The sequence below is a fragment of the Pelobates fuscus genome, chromosome 2 (genome assembly GCF_036172605.1).
Source record: "Pelobates fuscus isolate aPelFus1 chromosome 2, aPelFus1.pri, whole genome shotgun sequence".
NCBI classification, from domain to species: domain Eukaryota; kingdom Metazoa; phylum Chordata; class Amphibia; order Anura; family Pelobatidae; genus Pelobates; species Pelobates fuscus.
Window position 1 is genome coordinate 220951416 of NC_086318.1, and position 20439 is coordinate 220971854.

The following is a 20439-nucleotide window of genomic DNA, read 5'->3' on the forward strand; positions in this document are numbered from 1 at the left end:
CTGCATATTGGAACACCTTTCATGCACAGCCCCTGTGCACAGATTCACAGCCCTGGTGGTTTCTAACCTTATCACCTTGGACTGTGTATATCTGCAAGGGTGAGCACAAATCTCTGCCTACCAGACTCCCAACAAAGGTAAGCCCTGACATAAAGAACGGACCATCTGCAGAGATGAGTACACTGCTTACCCAGCAAGTGTCCAGCCTGGCCCAGACTGTTTCGGAGCTGAAGCGAAAAGTTCAATTTCTTAAAGGCACAGTACGCCCAGCCCCGGAACCTGCTTATTCTGAGCCGTTCGTTGTTATGCCAGAGAGAATCAACAGTAGCCGTGCATTCTTCCAGTGCTTTAAGGTGGACTGTGAAATTTTATTTGCCTTAAAGCCTCGGACATATGCCAGTGACTTTATCATGGTCCGTGCGGCTATCAACCTGTTATCTGGATGGATCAAGACATGAGCACACCAGATGATGCTGGCTAAGAGTCCCATCCTTGACAGCTGGGGGTACTTCATGACTGCTATGGACTCACAGTGCAAGACCTCTAGTAAGACCACTATGCCAAAGTCTGCTCCACGTCCCAGAGGATCCCAGATTCCTAGAAACAGGGAGAACCAGCACCAACACTACTCCCCCGTGTTTACTCCTTATAATCCGGTTCCTAGGAAGACTCCAGAGGTATCCTATGTTCCTCTAGACTCTGAGGAACTTATGGAAATAGGACTAGTCCAGCTCAAAGTAACTCATGAAGAAAGAGACCGGAGGAGAAGCCATGGCATTTGTTTTTACTGCGGAGAAAGGTGTCAGTTAATCTCTCATTGCCCTGTTCACACACCTAGGCCTCCAGCGCTCTGACTGGCTACCTCCTTTCTTCATTCTATGAGTTCTGCACGCCAGCCTGTAAAACCTCAAAGACGTTGACATGCCTGTCCGTGCTTGGCCTCCCTGAGAAATTCTCCATCTCTTGCTCCAGAGAAGTCTGCACCTCCACCTGAAGACACTTATGTTAAAAACGGTACCATCACCACTTCCTGTCTGCTCAAAGAGCTATCTTCAGATTGTACCTATGCCTCTAATGGTACTAAATTCCGCATACAGGATTTGGAAACGTTTGAGGCATTGCAAGTCGCGAACTCCATTCCTGTTGATGTACCTAAGGAGAAAAGTTCAGAGGATGTCCCTTACCACCTGCACCTGGTTCCTCAAAGACCATGATGACTCTCCAGCGGTAGCAGAAGCTGGTACTATGGGGCTCCTTACTGTGAAGGAACCCATCTCTGGGGACTCTGATATCGAGAGATGTTATTCTACGGATGGGGACTCCGACAGTGAGAAATGCTACCTCTACGAAGAACCTGTTCACTCCCAGAGGGCGTTCTTAAAGGGGGGGTACTGTCACGGTTCTGTGTCATGGTGTGTGTGTGTGTGTGTGTCTGTGTCATGGTCTGTCTGTGTCGTGGTGTGTGTGTGTCTGTCATGGTGTGTGTGTGTGTGTCTGTCAAGGTGTGTGTGTGTGTCTGTCACGGTGTGTGTGTCTGTCAAGGTGTGTGTGTGTGTCTGTCAAGGTGTGTGTGTGTCTGTCAAGGTGTGTGTGTGTCTGTCAAGGTGTGTGTCTGTCAAGGTGTGTGTGTCTCTGTCAAGGTGTGTGTGTCGCTGTCACGGTGTGTGTGTCGCTGTCAAGGTGTGTGTGTCGCTGTCAAGGTGTGTGTGTCGCTGTCAAGGTGTGTGTGCGTCTGTCATGGTGTGTGTGTGTCTGTCAAGGTGTGTGTGTCATGGGGTGTGTGTGTGTGTGTGTGTGTGTGTGTGTTTTAAAAAAAGTATTTTTACTCACTTTTTTTTCCCTTTCCCACGCCATGCTGATCTCCCCTCGACTGGCCTTGCCACTATGGCTGAGATCGTCAAGCTTGATGATCTCAGCCAATCCAATGCTCTGCCATAGGATTGGCTGCAAAACGCTACACCAATCAGCATCTCCTCATAGAGATGCATTGAATCAATGTATCTCTATGGGGAACGTTCAGCGCCTCCAGAGCATGGAGGCCCTGAATGTGCTTCACACTGTGCAGCACTGACACAGGAAGCACCTCTAGTGACCGTCTGAGTGACTGTCACTAGAGGTGTCACTACGAAGCAATGTAAACACTGCCTTTTCTCTGAAAAGTCAGTGTTTACATTGAAACGCCTGCAGGGACGGGCTATAGACACCAGAACCACTACATTAAGCTGTGTGTGTGTGTGTGTGTGTGTGCGCGCCTGCTAGTGAGTGAGCTTGCTTGCATGTGTGTATGTGTGTGTGCCTGCTAGTGAGTGAGCTTGTGTTTTTATGTCAATGAGCTTAAGTATATCAGTGAGATTGTTGTCTATGAGGCTGTGTATCAATGAGCTTGTGTGTGTCTGCGTGGGTGTATGCTTACTGTATAATTAAATGTTTTACTCTGAAAGGACCAATATTTTATATTAGAAAAAGTAATATATATATACATATATATATATATATATATATACATACATATATATATATATATATATATATATCAATCATCTGGGGGGACAAGACATACAGTCAGGTCCATAAATATTGGGACTTTGACACAATTCTAATATTTTTGGCTCTATACACCAACACAATGGATTTGAAATGAAATGAACAAGATGTGCTTTAACTATAGACTTTCAGCTTTAATTTGAGGGTATTTACATCCAAATCAGGTGAACGGTGTAGGAATTACAACAGTTTGTATATGTACCTCCCACTTTTCAAGGGACCAAAAGTAATGCGACAATTGGCTGCTCAGCTGTTCCATGACCAGGTGTGTGTTATTCCCTCATTAACCCATTTACAAGGAGCAGATAAAAGGTCCAGAGTTCATTTCAAGTGTGCTATTTGCATTTGGAATCTGTTGCTGTCAACTCTCAATATGAGATCCAAAGAGCTGTCACTATCAGTGAAGCAAGCCATCATTAGGCTGAAAGAACAAGAGATAGCAAAAACATTAGGTGTGGCCAAATCAACTGTTTGGAACATCCTTAAAAAGAAAGAACGCACCGGTGAGCTCAGCAACACCAAAAGACCCGGAAGACCACGGAAAACAACTGTGGTGGATCACCGAATAATTATTTCCCTGGTGAAGAAAACACCCTTCACAACAGTTGGCCAGATCAAGAACACTCTCCAGGAGGTAGGTGTGTGTCAAAGTCAACAATCAAGAGAAGACTTCACCAGAGTGAATACAGAGGGTTCACCACAAGATGTAAACCATTGGTGAGCCTCAAAAACAGGAAGGCTAGATTAGAGTTTGCCAAACAAGATCTAAAAAAGCCTTCACAGTTCTGGAACAACTTCCTATGGACAGATGAGACCAAGATCAACTTGTACCAGAGTGATGGGAAGAGAAGAGTATGGAGAAGGAAAGGAACTGCTCATGATCCAAAGCCTACCACCTCATCAGTGACGCATGGTGGTGGTAGTGTCATGGCGTGGGCATGTATGGCTGCCAATGGAACTGGTTCTCTTGTATTTATTGATGATGTGACTGCTGACAAAAGCAGCAGGATGAATTCTGAAGTATTTTGGGCAATATTATCTGCTCATATTCAGCCAAATGCTTCAGAACTCATTGGACGGCACTTCACAGTGCAGATGGACAATGACCCGAAGCATACTGCAAAAGCAACCAAAGAGTTTAAGGGAAAGAAGTGGAATGTAATGCAATGGCCAAGTCAATCACCTGACCTGAATCCGATTGAGCATACATTTCACTTGATGAAGACAAAACTGAAGGGAAAATGCCCCAAGAACAAGCAGGAACTGAAGACAGTTGCAGTAGAGGCCTGGCAGAGCATCACCAGGGATGAAACCCAGCGTCTGGTGATGTCTATGCGTTCCAGACTTCAGGCTGTAATTGACTGCAAAGGATTTGCAACCAAGTATTAACCCTTTAAGTCCGGAGGGCGTACTATTACGTCCTTTTAAAAGCGGCTCTAAACGCCGCCGGACGTAATAGTACGCCCTCCGGTTTTTAGTAACTTACCCGGTCGCTGGCGGTCCCACGCCGGCGATCGCGGTTCGGGGGACTCCCAGGGAGCCCCCCCGCGGCACATCTTCCTCCTCCGGTGCCTCCCGGTCATGTGAGAGTGAGGTCCTTGCGAGGACCTCACAATCACATGGCCGGTATAGCTGCCTGCTGCATTGCCAGCAGGGGGACCAACTGTAATGACAGTTGGTCCCCCTGCTGGCTGAAAATAAAATAATAAAATGTTAAAACAGTGTAAAAAAAAAAAATTATATACTTAGATCATATATATATATTATATATATATGATCTAAGTATATATATACACATATACACACATACACATACACCGTCTAGGTGTATTTTAATATTAATATATATATAATTATTTATATATATTAATATCAAATTACACGTAGACTGATACTGATTAAATATATATATAATTATTGTTATATATATATTTATAAATAATATAAAAAAAATTAATATGTAAATACGTAAAAAAATTAAATAAAAAAAATAATTAAAAATAAAATATTAAAAAATATATAGATGTGTTTTATTTCGTTCTAACTGTATTCTGATATTAATATATATATATTTATATCAAAATACACTTATAACGAAATAATATATATATCTATATACATAAATATATACGTATATATCACTATATATATACCTATATATAAATAAAAATATTAAAAAAAATATATATATATATATACGTATATATACACATATGTATATATATACATATATTAATTCTACACATATATTTATGTAATAATTTTACATAATTAGGTATCCTAATTAATTACAATTAGCGGGACCTGCCTGACCACCCATGCCGAAAGTATAGGGAATTTAATTTGCTAGCACTATATTTAACCCTATAACTTTCCAAGACACCATAAAACCTGTACATGGGGGGTACTGTTTTACTCGGGAGACTTCGCTGAACACAAATATTAGTGTTTCAAAACAATAAAGTGTATTACAACCATGATATCGCCAGTAAAAGTGACGTTTTTTGCATTTTTCACGCACAAACAGCACTTACAGGGACGATATTATTGCTGCAATACTTTTTACTGTTTTGAAACACAAATATTTGTGTTCAGCGAAGTCTCCTTAGTACAACAGTACCCCTCATGTACAGGTTTTATGGTGTTTTCAAAAATTACAGCGTCAAATATAATGCTTGTGTTTAATTTTTTTCACATTAAAATTCGCCAGATTGCTTACGTTGCCTTTATGACCCTATGGTAGCCCAAGAATGAAAATTACCCCTATGATGGCATACCATTTGCAATAGTAGACAACCAAAGGTATTGCAAATGGGGTATGTCCAGTCTTTTTTAGTAGCCACTTAGTCACAAACACTGGCCAAAATTGGCGTTTTTTGCATTTTTCACACACAAACAAATACAAACGCTAACTTTGGCCAGTGTTTGTGACCAAATGGCTACTAAAAAAGACTGGACATCGCTTATTTGCAATACCTTGGGTCGTCTACTATTGCAAATGGTATGCCATTATGGGTGTAAATTTATTTCCTGGGCTACTATACAGTCTCAAAGGCAACGTAACCAATCTGGCGAATTTCAATTTCAAATGTAACACGCTATATTTGACCCTGTAACTTCCCAAAACACCATAAAACCTGTACATAGGGGGTACTGTTTTACACGTGAGACTTTGCTGAATACAAATATGTGTATTTTATTGCAGTAAAAGCAAACAGTATTATGACATTGACAGTTAAAATGTCATGAAGAACGAAAAAAATCAAAAAAAATCTTATTTTCTCCCATTTTTTTCATATTAAATTATGTTTCATAGCTAAATATTTGATATTAAATGAAAGCCCTGTTTCCCCTGAATAAAATGATATATAATAAGGGGGGGTGCATTTAATATGAAAGAGGTGAATTACGGTTGGACAGACATATAGCGCAAATGCCAGGTTTTGTTTACGTTTTGTTTCGTTCACAACTTGTACATTTGGCTGCGGTGTTAAGGGGTTAAAAAGTGAAAGTTTAATTTATGACTCTTAATCTGTCCCATTACTTTTGGTCCCCTAAAAAGTGGGAGGCACATATACAAACTGTTGTAATTCCTACACCATTCACCTGATTTGGATGTAAATACCCTCAGATTAAAGCTGAAAGTCTGCAGTTAAAGCACATCTTGTTTGTTTCATTTCAAACCCATTGTGTTGGTGTATAGAGCCAAAAAGATTAGAATTGTGTTGATGTCCCAATATTTATGGACCTGACTGTAGCCTTACATTTAACATGCGACAATATATGGCGCATTGACTTATGGGGCTGGCATATATATTTTTTTCAGGGCTGCTTTGTATTACCAGTCCAGCCCTGAGTTCTTCTCTTTCCTCCTTCTCTTCTCAGTCTATGGGGCCCCACTAAAAGATACAGCGGTGCTTCCTCCCATCATTCTGTAGTCTCTATCTACGATCCTATCTCTATGATCCTCATGGATCAATTCCCTTATTCTATTTAAATTGTACATGTCTCAGCATTCTCAATAAAAGAAAACTGGTTCTTCAAGATGCTCAAAAGGCTAAAGCAGCAAATGTCTGTTTTGCAGCAGGAACCCACTAAAACTTTCATCCTCTTACTATCTGTATCTATCTTACTATCTGTATGAACTATGTCACTTAAAATCTCATTCACAAGGATTGGACTTTTTCAATAAATGCTAAATAATTATACCGGGGCAGACAATTGCTAATATTAGAGGGCCTTCTTAACACTAAGCCACATTTGTTTCTCCGTATGAGACTAAAACTACACTTCTTTTGGTAATGTTTTGCTGAAAGTCGATGACTTCACTCATGCCCTGCTCCTAAAATGGATGCTAAATGTGCATGCAACAAACAGCCATGTTCTCAAATAACAATAATAATAACAGTTGGATTTACATGATAATTGGCGTGATATGAATCCCAGAGACCGAGATTACTCCAAAAATAATCAAGAAAAGATTTAGGTCTTCATGACTCCCAGCTCTACAGTCGGTTACCAGTGCTTCTCTTGAGGCTGTCACATGGTCTGACCACGCTTCTTTTATAACATAGGTAATTATCCAGCTTGTGGCCTGAATGAACCTCTTCTAAGCAATCTTTCTATCAAAAACTGCATTTCTCAAGTAATCTCAGAATACTTCCATAACAACACATAAAATCAAACCACTGGCCAGCTCACAAAGCTATAATCAGAAAAACACTTATCCAACAAGATTTATTGTGCAAGAAAAAATATAAATGCATGTACTGATGCATCGTCTGGAACAACTTGAAATGCAAAACAAAGCATGACCTTCTGCTAAAAACATGTTGCAGATCTCCTCCATATGATTGGAATTCCAGGGAATATTCATGTATCATACAGAATGCTGCTAATATTGTGACTTTTCCCAAACCCGGCAAATCTCACACTAATTGTTCTAATTATTGACCCATCTTCCTACTGAATGCAGGCACCAAATTATATGCTAAAGGTCTTGCAACACAGTTGAATCATATTCTACCCACCTTGAAGGACCACTATAGGCACCCAGACCACTTTAGCTTAATGAAGTGGTCTGGGTGCCTGGTCCAGCTAGGATTAACCCTTTTTTCTATAAACATAGTGATACCGGAGAAACTGACGGAAGCCAAGCACAGAGAGATGGACACAGGTTTCTTCAGGAAGGAAGAGATTCTTTATTCGATTCACCGACCGGGACTCAGAGGGACTAATGTCACCAAAAAACAGCAAAGTCTGAGTCCTGATCATACAGTGTAGGTCCCTTATATAGGCATGTAGCTCCTCCCATAATCAGTTCAACCTACACATACTCTTATCTAATCAACCGAATAGAGACTAAATTCCTGTTTGACCACATGGCTTGCCCAGCACAATGGAGGAGGGGAAATACTCGTATATCCTGTATTCCTACATATGCTCCTTACACTACTGATTGTATCTTAGCTACGTGTAACTGACTAACTGATACATCAACATATGCAAGTGCACATACCACGTGGCAATCTTGTCCTAGTAAATTTATTTTTACTGAGATTCCACCACAATAGCAGTTTCAGAGAAACTGCTATGTTTATATTAGGGTTAATCCAGCCTCTAGTGGCTGTCTCACTGCCGCGCATGCGCATTCAGCCGAGGAGGCGGAGAGGAGGAGGAGAGCTCCCCGCCCGGCGCTGGAGAAAGAGGTAAGTTTAACCACTTCCTCCCCCTAGAGCCCGGCGGGAGGGGGACCCTGAGGGTGGGGGCCCCCTCAGGGAACTATAGTGCCAGGAAAACTATAGTGGGCCTTTAATTTGCCCAGAAAAAGCGGGCTTTGTTGTTGTGTCTGATTTACAGGCACTTCGATAAAACCTGGAACATTTTCAGTCTCATAGACATTATGTAGAGAAAATACATGGGCCCTTTTAGAGTTAGGTGCCAAAAAGATATTTGACACGCTAAATTGGACATACAGTTGCAAGAAAAAGTATGTGAACCTTTTGGAATGATATGGATTTCTGCACAAATTGGTCATAAAATGAGATCATCTAAGACACAACAATAGACCATCACAGTCTGCTTAAACTAATAACACACAAAGAATGAAATGTTGCTATGTTTTTATTGAACACACCATGTAAACATTAACAGTGCAGGCGGAAAAAGTATGTGAACCCTTGGATTTAATAACTGGTTGAACCTCCTTTGGCAGCAATAACTTCAACCAAACGTTTCCTGTAGTTGCAGATCAGACGTGCACAATGGTCAGGAGTAATTCTTGACCATTCCTCTTTACAGAACTGTTTCAGTTCAGCAATATTCTTGGGGTGTCTGGTGTGAATAGCTTTCTTGAGGTCATGCCACAGCATCTCAATCGGGTTGAGGTCAGAACTCTGGGCCACTTCAGAAGGCGTATTTTCTTCTGTTTAAGCCATTCTGTTGTTGATTTACTTCTATGCTTTGGGTCATTGTCCTGTTGTAACACCCATCTTCTGTTGAGCTTCAGCTGGTAGACAGATGGCCTTAGGTTCTCCTGCAAAATGTCTTGATAAACTTGGGAATTCATTTTTCCTTCGATGATAGCAATCCGTCCAAACCCTGACGCAGCAAAGCAGCCCCAAACCATGATGCCCCCACCACCATACTTCACAGTTGGGATGAGGTTTTGATGTTGGTATGCTGTGCCTCTTTTTCGCCACACATAGCATTGTGTGTTTCTTCCAAACAACTCAACTTTGGTTTCATCTGTCCACAGAATATTTTGCTAGTACTGCTGTGGAACATCCAAGTGCTCTTGTGCAAACTGTAAACGTGCAGCAATGTTTTGTTTGGACAGCAGTGGCTGCCTCTGTGGTATCCTCCCATGAAATCCATTCTTGTTTAGTGTTTTACGTATTGTAGATTCGCTAACAGGGATGTTAGCATTTGCCAGTGACTTTTGTAAGTCTTTTGTAAGACTTTTGCCAGTGACTTTTGTAAAACTTTTGTAAGTCTTTTTGTAAGTCATTTGCCAGTGACTTTTGTAAGTCTTTTGTAAGTCTTCTTCATCTCATTGAGCAGTCTGCACTGTGCTCTTGCAGTCATCTTTACAGGACGGCCACTCCTAGGGAGAGTAGCAGCAGTGCTGAACTTTCTCCATTTATAGACAAGTTGTCTTACCGTGGACTGATGAACAGCAAGGCTTTTGAAGATACTTTTATAACCCTTTCTAGCTTTATGCAAGTCAACAATTCTTAATCGTAGGTCTTCTGAGAGCTCTTTTGTGCGAGGCATCATTCACATCAGGCAATGCTTCTTGTGAAAAGCAAACCCAGAACTGGTGTGTGTTTTTTATAGGGCAGGGCAGCTGTAACCAACACCTCCAATTGCCTCCAACCTCTATTGCCTGTGTCCCGAGGAATAGGGCTTCGGAAACGGCTGGTATCCTGCTCCAGCATGGATTGGCAACACAGGCCTCTGAGATCTTGCCCCCGACGACCTCTACTACCTGGCATCTGGAGAGGGTCACACCGTTTATACCAGTGGCCCTCAAGGGAGGTTCCCTGACAATACCAGTGCCCTGATAGTACCAAGGGCTACACTGCAGTTTATTATAAGTTCACTAGTGTATCTTATAAGATTTAATGTTTGTTTGAATTGTTTTGATTTCAAGCAGAAAATAAAAATAAAATAAAATAAATTTAAGTGAGACCAAGCACATAGTAAGAAACAGACTGGGGCAGCAGGGAAAGGAGACGATTTATATAAATACACAAATTGTCTAATAAACACACATACTACCAGTCTCTCACACACACTCACAAACTGCCTTACTTTAGTGCACAGCCTGGAACAATGCTACATATATTTTGGGACAGTCTGGCCCTTTAACCCTCCTGGGCATTTGTTAACAATTTGATATTACAAAATTCCAGCTACCCCTCCGCTTGGAATGTTTTCTTTTTGATATGTTTCCTTCCTCTTTAAACAGCACACAAAAATGTTTAACCGTACACTCTCTTACAGATGACAGAACTAAAGTGGCTAAACACTGGAAACCAAATCCTCTGATTATTGTATTGATATTAGACAAGTGAATACTAGTAGTCATAGCGGTAGTAGTATGCATGCTTGCCTGTGGCCACCTCCAAAGGGCAAAAGGAGCACATATAGTGGTCACCTTTGAAGGTGACCACAAGAAAGCATTCATTTAAAGGAAGGAGTCTCAGGAAGCTATTTAAAGGAACACTATAGTCACCTAAATTACTTTAGCTAAATAAAGCAGTTTTAGTGTATAGATCATTCCCCTGCAATTTCACTGCTCAATTCACTGTCATTTAGAAGTTAAATCACTTTGTTTCTGTTTATGCAGCCCTAGCCACACCTCCCCTGGCTATGATTGACAGAGCCTGCATGAAAAAAAAAAAAATGGTTTCACTTTCAAACAGATGTAATTTACCTTAAATAATTGTATCTCAATCTCTAAATTGAACTTTAGTCACATACAGGAGGCTCTTGCAGGGTCTAGCAAGCTGTTAACATAGCAGGGGATAAGAAAATCTTAATTAAACAGAACTTGCAATAAAGAAAGCCTAAAAAGGGCTCTCTTTACAGGAAGTGTTTATGGAAGGCTGCGCGAGTCACATGCAGGGAGGTGTGACTAGGGTTCATAAACAAAGGGATTTAACTTCTAAATGGCAGAGGATTGAGCAGTGAGGCTGCAGGGGCATGTTCTATACACAAAAACTGCTTCATTAAGCTAACGTTGTTCAGGTGACTATAGTGTCCCTTTAAGCAGTAAGTATTGCAGTTAGCATGTTCATCTTCCATGTTAAAATTAGTGTACGACGCACTGATATTGGGGTACTGTGACGTGGTGGTGAGCTTAACACAATATAGCCATATGGTTTAACTGTGTATATTTACAACACAAGCAACAATACCTGTGTGTCTTTGAGAAACTTTAATATGTTCTGTTACTTTTTCACTAAACAAGAGCCCCATCTAGTTGTGAAGAAACAGAACACAACTAAATGTTTGCTTCCTTAAAGACGTGTTTTAAAAATGTAAATGAAAAAATAATCATATTACACATGGCATAAAAACTAAATCAGATTATCCTAAAAAAATAGATTTTTTTTAAAGTAGTCATGCATGATATTATAAAACAAAGAAACCAACTGTTACTGTTTAGCACAAATATAATATAACTTGCGTTGCAATAATATGGAAAAAGAAGATGGCTGTTTCCAGCAATCTAAATATACAGACTGCATTTATATTTAATAAAATTATAAAGCCACACATATTTGAATATGTTACAGTCTCCAATGCTAATGAAGACAATTTTTCACAACTTGTGTTTATAGGATTGTCATTTATACACATGGCTTTTTATAGTGAATGTATCAGTAAGGTCAGCAACACTGCTCTGCATTCCTGAAGGAGATTTCAGATTTTTTAAATTAACTCTTGATCCAGCTTACATGTGGTTGTTACACTGTAGTTATCAAAATGTGCATCAAGATTATTAGCTATTACAGTAACAGCAGTTACATAAAAAAATAATATATACATAATATACTGGAGAAAATGTCTCTAAATAGATTTAAGGAAAACTCATTCCTTCCACAGAGACAGCAGATAGCTACTCACCTTGATATATGTTCTCACTACATTCATTAAGATTCCATAAAATGACATAGTCACGTGATGCAGAACAGAGAAGTGAAGGATTCTTATCACTTTTAATTGTCACTGCAGTAATATGCTGGTGGTGGCCTTTCAGCACAATTGCCTGTAACAATAAATATACATAAGATTATGTACCAAGATTGCAATATTGTAAACTTTTATCACAGAATGCTGTGTAAACAGTGGGAGGTATAACAGATTACAATTTCTACTTAATAACGAAAAGGGACCCAATAATATCCAGAATGGAGCAGCAGCCACACTACTGTCCATTGCTACCATTACCAAGGCATAAAACCCTAATGCAAAAGAGTGGGTGATTCGGCAGCTGCATACCCACTCCTATATAGTGACAGGGCATCACCATTCCCATATATGTGAAAGAACCATGTATATCTATACATGTATGACTCTACTTTTTCCCCTGTGTGATGCTATAAACAGAGCAGAATTATTTTGGTTTAAGTGGATAACGGGTAGGCAGTTTACTATAAGCACCAAAATAATATCAGCTTAATATAGTGTTTTTTTGTGTATAGATAATACCCATGCAGTTGCATTCCTCTTTTCTCTGCTAATTACTAAATCACATAAGTCATTTTGTTTGCATCACTAGCCACATCTCCCCTCGATATAACTCACACAGCCTTCCTGCACCCTTCCTGTAAGGAGAGATCTATTTTTTTTATTTTTTTATTTCCTTTATTGCAAAGTGTGTTTAATTTATAATTTCTTATCCATTGCTCTGTTATTAGCCTGCTAGAGACTTCATGTGTGTGAATAAAGTTAAATCAACAGTGGTTCAAGTATCGTGGACGTTTTATCAGTAAAGAGGATAGAGAGTTATCCAAAATGCTTAATTATGAAAATGTAACCATTTATCCTGACATCAGAGTAAAAAAAAACCTTTAATTTGTGGGTTGTTTGTCATACATATCAATCTGCTCTAACTGCATCCTTGTTTTTTTTTTCTTTTTGTAAATATGTCCTCACCTTCTCATCAAAATTACCAATGTGCCAGACACAAAGATCATTTCCATTCATGGGAAAGGCACAGTACTGCTGTGTGCAGGCGAGCTGCACGTGGGAGGCAGAAGACGTTGACACAGTAGATTGTCTCTCAAAGACTACAGCAGGATGACAGTTCTCTACAAAACATGTGTTTGTCAGCATTTTCATTCAAGACAGGACCTACAATTACAAAAAAGAAATGTTTCTTAATAGAAGTGTTATGAGCTGAAAAATAAAAATGTTTTTGAATTCCAATTTAGTAAAACATACCTCTCTGCAACACTTCCAAGGTCCCCCTTGTGCTGCCAAAACAGCTCTGATGCATTGAGGCATGGACTCCACAAGACCTCTAAACGTGTCGTGTGGAATCTGGCACTAAGACATTAGCAGCAGATCCTTTAAGACCTGCCGATTGTGAGATGGGGCCTCCATGGATTAGATTTGTTGTCCCAGTATATTCTACAGATGCTCGATCAGATTGAGATCTGGGAATTTGGTGGCCAATGCAACACCTTGAACACTTTGTCAAATTTCTCAAACCATTCCTGAACAATTTTTGCAGTGTGGCAGGGTACTTTATCCTGCTGGAAAAGGCCACTGCCATCAGAGAACACCATTGCCATGAAGGGGTGTACATGGCCTGCAACAATGTCTAGGTAGAAGGTACATATCAAAGGGACATCAACATGAATGCCAGGACCAACAATTTCCATGCTAAAAATTGCCCAGAGCATAACACTGCCTCCACCAGCATGCATTATATTATATTCTTCCCATAATATATACTGCTGCCATTTCTTTCCCAGGTTAACAATGCACACACACCCAGCCATCCACCTGATCTAAAAGATAAACATGATTCATCAGACAAGGCAACCTTCTTCCATTGATTCATAGTCATGTTTTGACACTCATGTTCCTATTGAAGGAGCTTTTGGAGGTGAACAGGGGTCATCATGGACATTCTTACAGGTCTGCAGCTACACCGCCCCATATGCAGCAAACTATGATGCACTGTGTGTTCTGACAACTTTCTATCATAGCCATCATTAAGTATTTCCAGCATTTTGAGTTATTGTAGCTCTTCTATGTGATCGGGTCAGACAGGCTAGCCTTCGCTCTACATGTGCATCAATGAGCCTTTGGCACACATGACTCCTGAAACTAGTTCATCACTTGTACTTCCATGCACCACTTTTGGTAGATACAAACCACTGAATACCGGAATACCCCACAGGACTTTCCATTTTGGAGATATAGAGATATATATATATATATATATATATATATAATCCAGATGGTACTCCCAGGACTTGAAACTGAGATAAAACTTAGCTTTTAGTCCAGAGACTAAATTGAATTGGCAAGCCCTAAAACGTTTACATGAGTGGTATTTTTGCCTGACAAGCACCAGTCAAGTATATTTCTAATATATGGAGTGCAGGATTATTTTTCATATACCGTATTTTTCGCTCCATAAGACGCACCTCACCATAAGACGCACCTAGTTTTTAGAGGAAGAAACCCAGAAAAAAAAATATTCTGAACAAACTGTCCCATAGTGTTTCTTACTATGGGACAGTTTGTTCAGAATATTTTTTTTCTCCCCTGTTCCATAGTGTCCCCCCCTCCCATAGTCTTCATCCCCCTCCCCATAGTCTTCACCCCCCCTCCCAATAGTCTTCACCCCCCCTCCCCATAGTCTTCATCCCCCCTCCCCATATTCTTCATCCCCCCTCCCCATATTCTTCATCCCCCCCTCCCCATAGTCTTCATCCCCCCTCCCCATAGTCTTCATCCCCCCCTCCCCATAGTCTTCATCCCCCCTCCCCATAGTCTTCATCCCCCCTCCCCATAGTCTTCATCCCCCCCTCCCCATAGTCTTCATCCCCCCCTCCCCATAGTCTTCACCCCCCCCTCCCCATAGTCTTCACCCCCCCCTCCCCATAGTCTTCACCCCCCCCTCCCCATAGTCTTCATCCCCCCTTCCCCATAGTCTTCATCCCCCCTTCCCCATAGTCTTCATTCCCCCCCCTCCCCATAGTCTTCATTCCCCCCCTCCCCTGTCAGGATCGGGACAGGGATCCAACAGGCAGAGTACAGACAGTAGAAAGGTACGTATACCGGACCTTAGAATGGCCGGACTAACGTACGGAGATAGAAAGAATGGTCAAAGGCAAGCCGAGGTCGAGGGAACGAGAAGACAGGTAAGCGAAGGACAAGCCGAGTCAAAGGGTAACAGAGATAAGCAGAGTAATACAAACAAGCCGGGTCGGAACCAAAAGGATAACTGGAATACAAGAGCACTGAGTGACTAGACAGGCTAGAACCACGACAGGGCAATGAGCAAATGGAAGAAGCACTGTTAAATACCCTGGCTCAGGAGAGTAGACACGCCTCCGACGAGTCCTGATTAGTTTCCAGACAATTGAGTGACAGGTCGGTCCGGGTTGGCGTCATGACGTCGACTGCTGGGCGTCGTGTTACAAAAAGAAGTGGATCCCTCGCGGCCGGCGTGTAAATGACCGGAAGGACCGCGAGGGATGGAGGAAACAGCCCTTCTGGACGGATAAACTTCTAAGTCTCTACCTCTCTCAGAGGTAGAGACTTCAGGTACCCTGACATCCCCATAGTCTTTGTGACGAGGTGCCCTTCGCCACTTTGTCCTGGAGAGGCCTGCTTGCCCGCCTCCTCCCCTGCGACTATGGTCCTGGACTATATTGCACTGCAAACCCTGTATTCCGGCATATGGACTTGTATTAGACTGTCTTTTTCCCTTTATCTATGCTGTAGGTTTGGACTGCTAATATAACCTAACAGCCAGGGGATTTAGGCGAATATAGTGCATGAGAATGCCATTACTGGAGAATACAGCCGTTCGCATGATTTCATGCGAATTCTTTGTGCTCTGAATAGGTGGCCGCCATTTCGGGACTTTCCACGTGTTCGCGGCCATCTTGTGTGCGAACAGCGGTGTTTGCCTGTAACCGCATGGAACTGAAAACGGATACGCAAACAGGCGAACACCGCTGAATCCTCCAGACCTCCATAAGTGCGTACGGAAACTACCGAACGTCCCCTCGTTCGGTAGTTATATGCAATCATCTATGGGGATTCCAGCGAACCCCGCGATTCGCATGGATGGCCAGAGTATCATACCTTTTTACCGTGCGAACGGAGACCGACCGCAAGGCCAAAACTCATGGAACTAATTTCGGCTAGTTGGTCTGTGCGGTCGGTCAAAACTTTGGAACGTTGTATCTCCCGAACTGTACATCCGAATGGGGTGATTTTTGGATATATTGTCCCCCTGAAGGAGAGCTATCCAGCGCTACCGGATTTAAAGCTGTACCCCCTGTTTTTGGGGTACATCCAGAACTGGTGGAAAAATGTGGACATTTTAATTGGGTTATGTAGTTATCTGAGGGGAGGAGACGTGGGGGTGTTACCATCTGTATTATTGGTTGTTTTCATCCTCCCCCTGGGAGTGTTCTGTGTGTATCTATTTCTAATAAAAAGCAGGCTGGGTGTTCCAGTCCTCAGACCTCTTCTGACCCTCAATACGTAGCCGTGTCTCGTTATTGGAGGGAACTGCTATATCTCACTGGGGACTGCTATGCGCTGCATATTCCCCTGAGCTCTTAATCACTTAGCTCTTGTAAGAGCTCGTTCCGGATACGCTCTCCTGGAGGAGAGGTCTTCCCCACACGGTCCTGGAGGACAGAAGCCGATCCAGGGTGGAAGGAAGACGGCGCGGCTCCAGTTAAGCTACGGCGGTTGTGGAGCCTGCGGTGGTTGTGGTGTCGTCTGCAGTGCTTGGAGTCCTCTGAGAGCGCTAGGAGCATCCATCAACGGAGGGTACTCAGTCGGAGTACACGGAGCTCCGTTACAGTCTTCATTCCCCCCCCTCCCCATAGTCTTCATTCCCCCCCTCCCCATAGTCTTCATTCCCCCCCTCCCCATAGTCTTCATTCCCCCCCTCCCCATAGTCTTCATTCCCCCCCTCCCCATATTCTTCATTCCCCCCCTCTCCATAGTCTTCATTCCCCCCCTCCCCATAGTCTTCATTCCCCCCCTCCCCATAGTCTTCATTCCCCCCCTCCCCATAGTCTTCATTCCCCCCCTCCCCATAGTCTTCATTCCCCCCTCCCCATAGTCTTCATTCCCCCCCTCCCCATAGTCTTCATTCCCCCCCTCCCCATAGTCTTCATTCCCCCCTCCCCATAGTCTTCATTCCCCCCCTCCCCATAGTCTTCATTCCCCCCTCCCCATAGTCTTCATTCCCCCCCTCCCCATAGTCTTCATTCCCCCCTCCCCATAGTCTTCATTCCCCCCCTCCCCATAGTCTTCATTCCCCCCCTCCCCATAGTCTTCATTCCCCCCTCCCCATAGTCTTCATTCCCCCCCTCCCCATAGTCTTCATTCCCCCCCTCCCCATAGTCTTCATTCCCCCCCTCCCCATAGTCTTCATTCCCCCCCTCCCCATAGTCTTCATTCCCCCTCTCCCCATAGACTTCATCCCCCCTCCCCATAGTCTTCATTCCCCCCCTCCCCATAGTCTTCATTCCCCCCCTCCCCATAGTCTTCATTCCCCCCCTCCCCATAGTCTTCATTCCCCCCCTCCCCATAGTCTTCATTCCCCCCCTCCCCATAGTCTTCATTCCCCCTCTCCCCATAGACTTCATCCCCCCTCCCCATAGTCTTCATCCCCCCCTCCCCATAGTCTTCATCCCCCCCTCCCCATAGTCTTCATCCCCCCTCCCCATAGTCTTCATCCCCCCCTCCCCATAGTCTCCATCCCCCCGCTCCCCATAGTCTCCTCTTCTCTCCCATATTCTCCTCTCCCATATTCTCCTCTCCCATATTCTCCTCTCCCATATTCTCCTCTCCCATATTCTCCTCTCCCATATTCTCCTCTCCCATACTGTCCTCCTCCCCTTGTCCCATAATTACTTACCTGTCTTGTAGCGTTGGCCGGCAGCACAGGGCGCACCGCGGTACTGGAACTTCAATTTCAGGTTTCCGCTGAGTGCGCACTTCCTTTCAGTCCCGCCGGAAACCGGAACCTGAAATTGAAGTTCCAGTACCGCGGTGCGCCCTGTGCTGCCGGCCAACGCTACAAGACAGGTAAATAAAGCTTCATATTCGCTCCATAAGACGCACAGATATTTTCCCTCACTTTTGAGGGGAAAAAAAGTGCGTCTTATGGAGCGAAAAATACGGTATATATATATATATTTCCTGGCTAATCATGGCAGCATATACACATGGGTTAGCTCCTCCCCTTACAGCCGATAGGACAAGAAAACCACCAAGGTTTTAAAAGGAGGCTCCATCCCCAAGTTCCTCAGTCTTTTTCCTGTCCTACAGCCGTTAGGACGTGAGCAATTTGCTCCCTTTACTTACGGACATGTATGGTTTTTTTTTTTATCTTCATTACTTTATTTGCCTGTTTTTACTGTAGTACATTAAGCAGTTGTGCTTTTATGCTGTAATGCATTTAAGCTTTGATATCTTTAAACTAGTGCATTATACAGCTGTACCTTATTTTTAAGATTGTGGCACATTAAGTGGTTGTGCTTTTACTAGGAAGCATTTAAGCTGTGTGGCATTTAAAACGGTTTCATTTAAATTTGCATTTAATACTGTTGCATGTAATACCGCAAGTCATTGGAAACTGCAGTACATTTGGAAAACTGCAGTACTTTTGAAGACTGCAGTGCGTTTGAAAACTGATATTTTAAAACCTGTGATACATTTTGGAAACTGTTACCTTTTATACCTTGAGGCCTTTAGGCTGTGGTGCCTTTAAACCTTTACTTTTTGCACCTGGTTGCCTTTTAAACTTCCTTGCAGGCACTTTTGTTATCTATTGTGCTTCCCCTCGGTCCCAGTGATTTATTCCTGGTTCCCTGGGTGTTTAGGGGCCATCTAGGCTTCAGACAGAGTCCTCTCCCTGGTCTCTAAACAGCAATCACACTCGGAATAGGCCCACATGTGTGCAGTTTGTGCCTTAATGGGCCTAATACAGATGGAAAGACAAGTTGTGGCAGCCATCTTGGATAAGGGCAATTGCCAGAAAGTTCCTAAAATAAAGGGAATATTACAGTAAACATACCACACTTATTTGGTAAGTATTTGCAGGGTCTCCAGACATGGATAAGTGCTGTCTTCTGCCTGTTTTAAAGCTGTTTCACTTGTTAAGTGTTCTTGCAAAGCAAGAACACTTAATGTTATCTCACATATATATTATTAAGTGTTCTTGCATAGCAAGACCACTTACTGTTATCTCACATATATATTATTATTATTATAGCCAAATTTGCCACCCTAACTCCTCCCACAGTTTTTACACTACATAGACAAAAATATACCAAAACATGCAGATTGTTCCCGATCGGATTGCTATTACTTTGTGGAACGTTTCGGCGAAAGGTTCTCGGAATATCGTCGTTCTTGTGGCGAAATTTGTCCCATAGGATTGAATGGCAAAGCTAGAGTGGGAGCTGGCAAAAGCTGAAAAATCAGGACATGATTTCTAAACTGCCACCACTCCCTCATTTTCAGGTCCACCTACACAAATCTTATATCAAAACGTTCAGCTCTCCCTGCTGCCACAGCTAAGCCATAGTCCTGATAGTTTTCACAATATGACCATTTGTTTGTAACTCATGCCTTCCATTGACATTAATTGAAACTACACTCTGCAAAGCTCACATTTGAAGGGCAATTTCTAAACTGCGACTGTGCCTTCATTGTTAATATCTCCGAGACATACTATACACCAAAATGTAGGTCTGGGTCTTGTGATTCTCACAATATAAAGCTCTTCACTGTAGGATTTATAGTTTTTAAAATACGACCGTTTGAAGATGGCAACCACAAAAATACTCTGACCTGTGCCAGGCTGCAGCAGCAAGTGATGTCATAGACAAAAGCCTTTTGCACCTGCTAGAGTTTTTATAACTGTATGTTTTAATGTAACTGTGAAGCACTTTGGGCAACAACGTTGCAATTAAATGTGCTATATAAATAAATAATAACAGTTACTCCGCCCACTCCAGTTGTAGACTACTGGTGGAGGCAAGAACACGTCACACAATTTCCCCAGAAATTGTAGCTTTTCTAGTTAAGTGTTCTTGCATAGCAAGACCACTTAATGTTATCTCACATATATATCATTAAGTGTTCTTGCATAGCAAGACCACT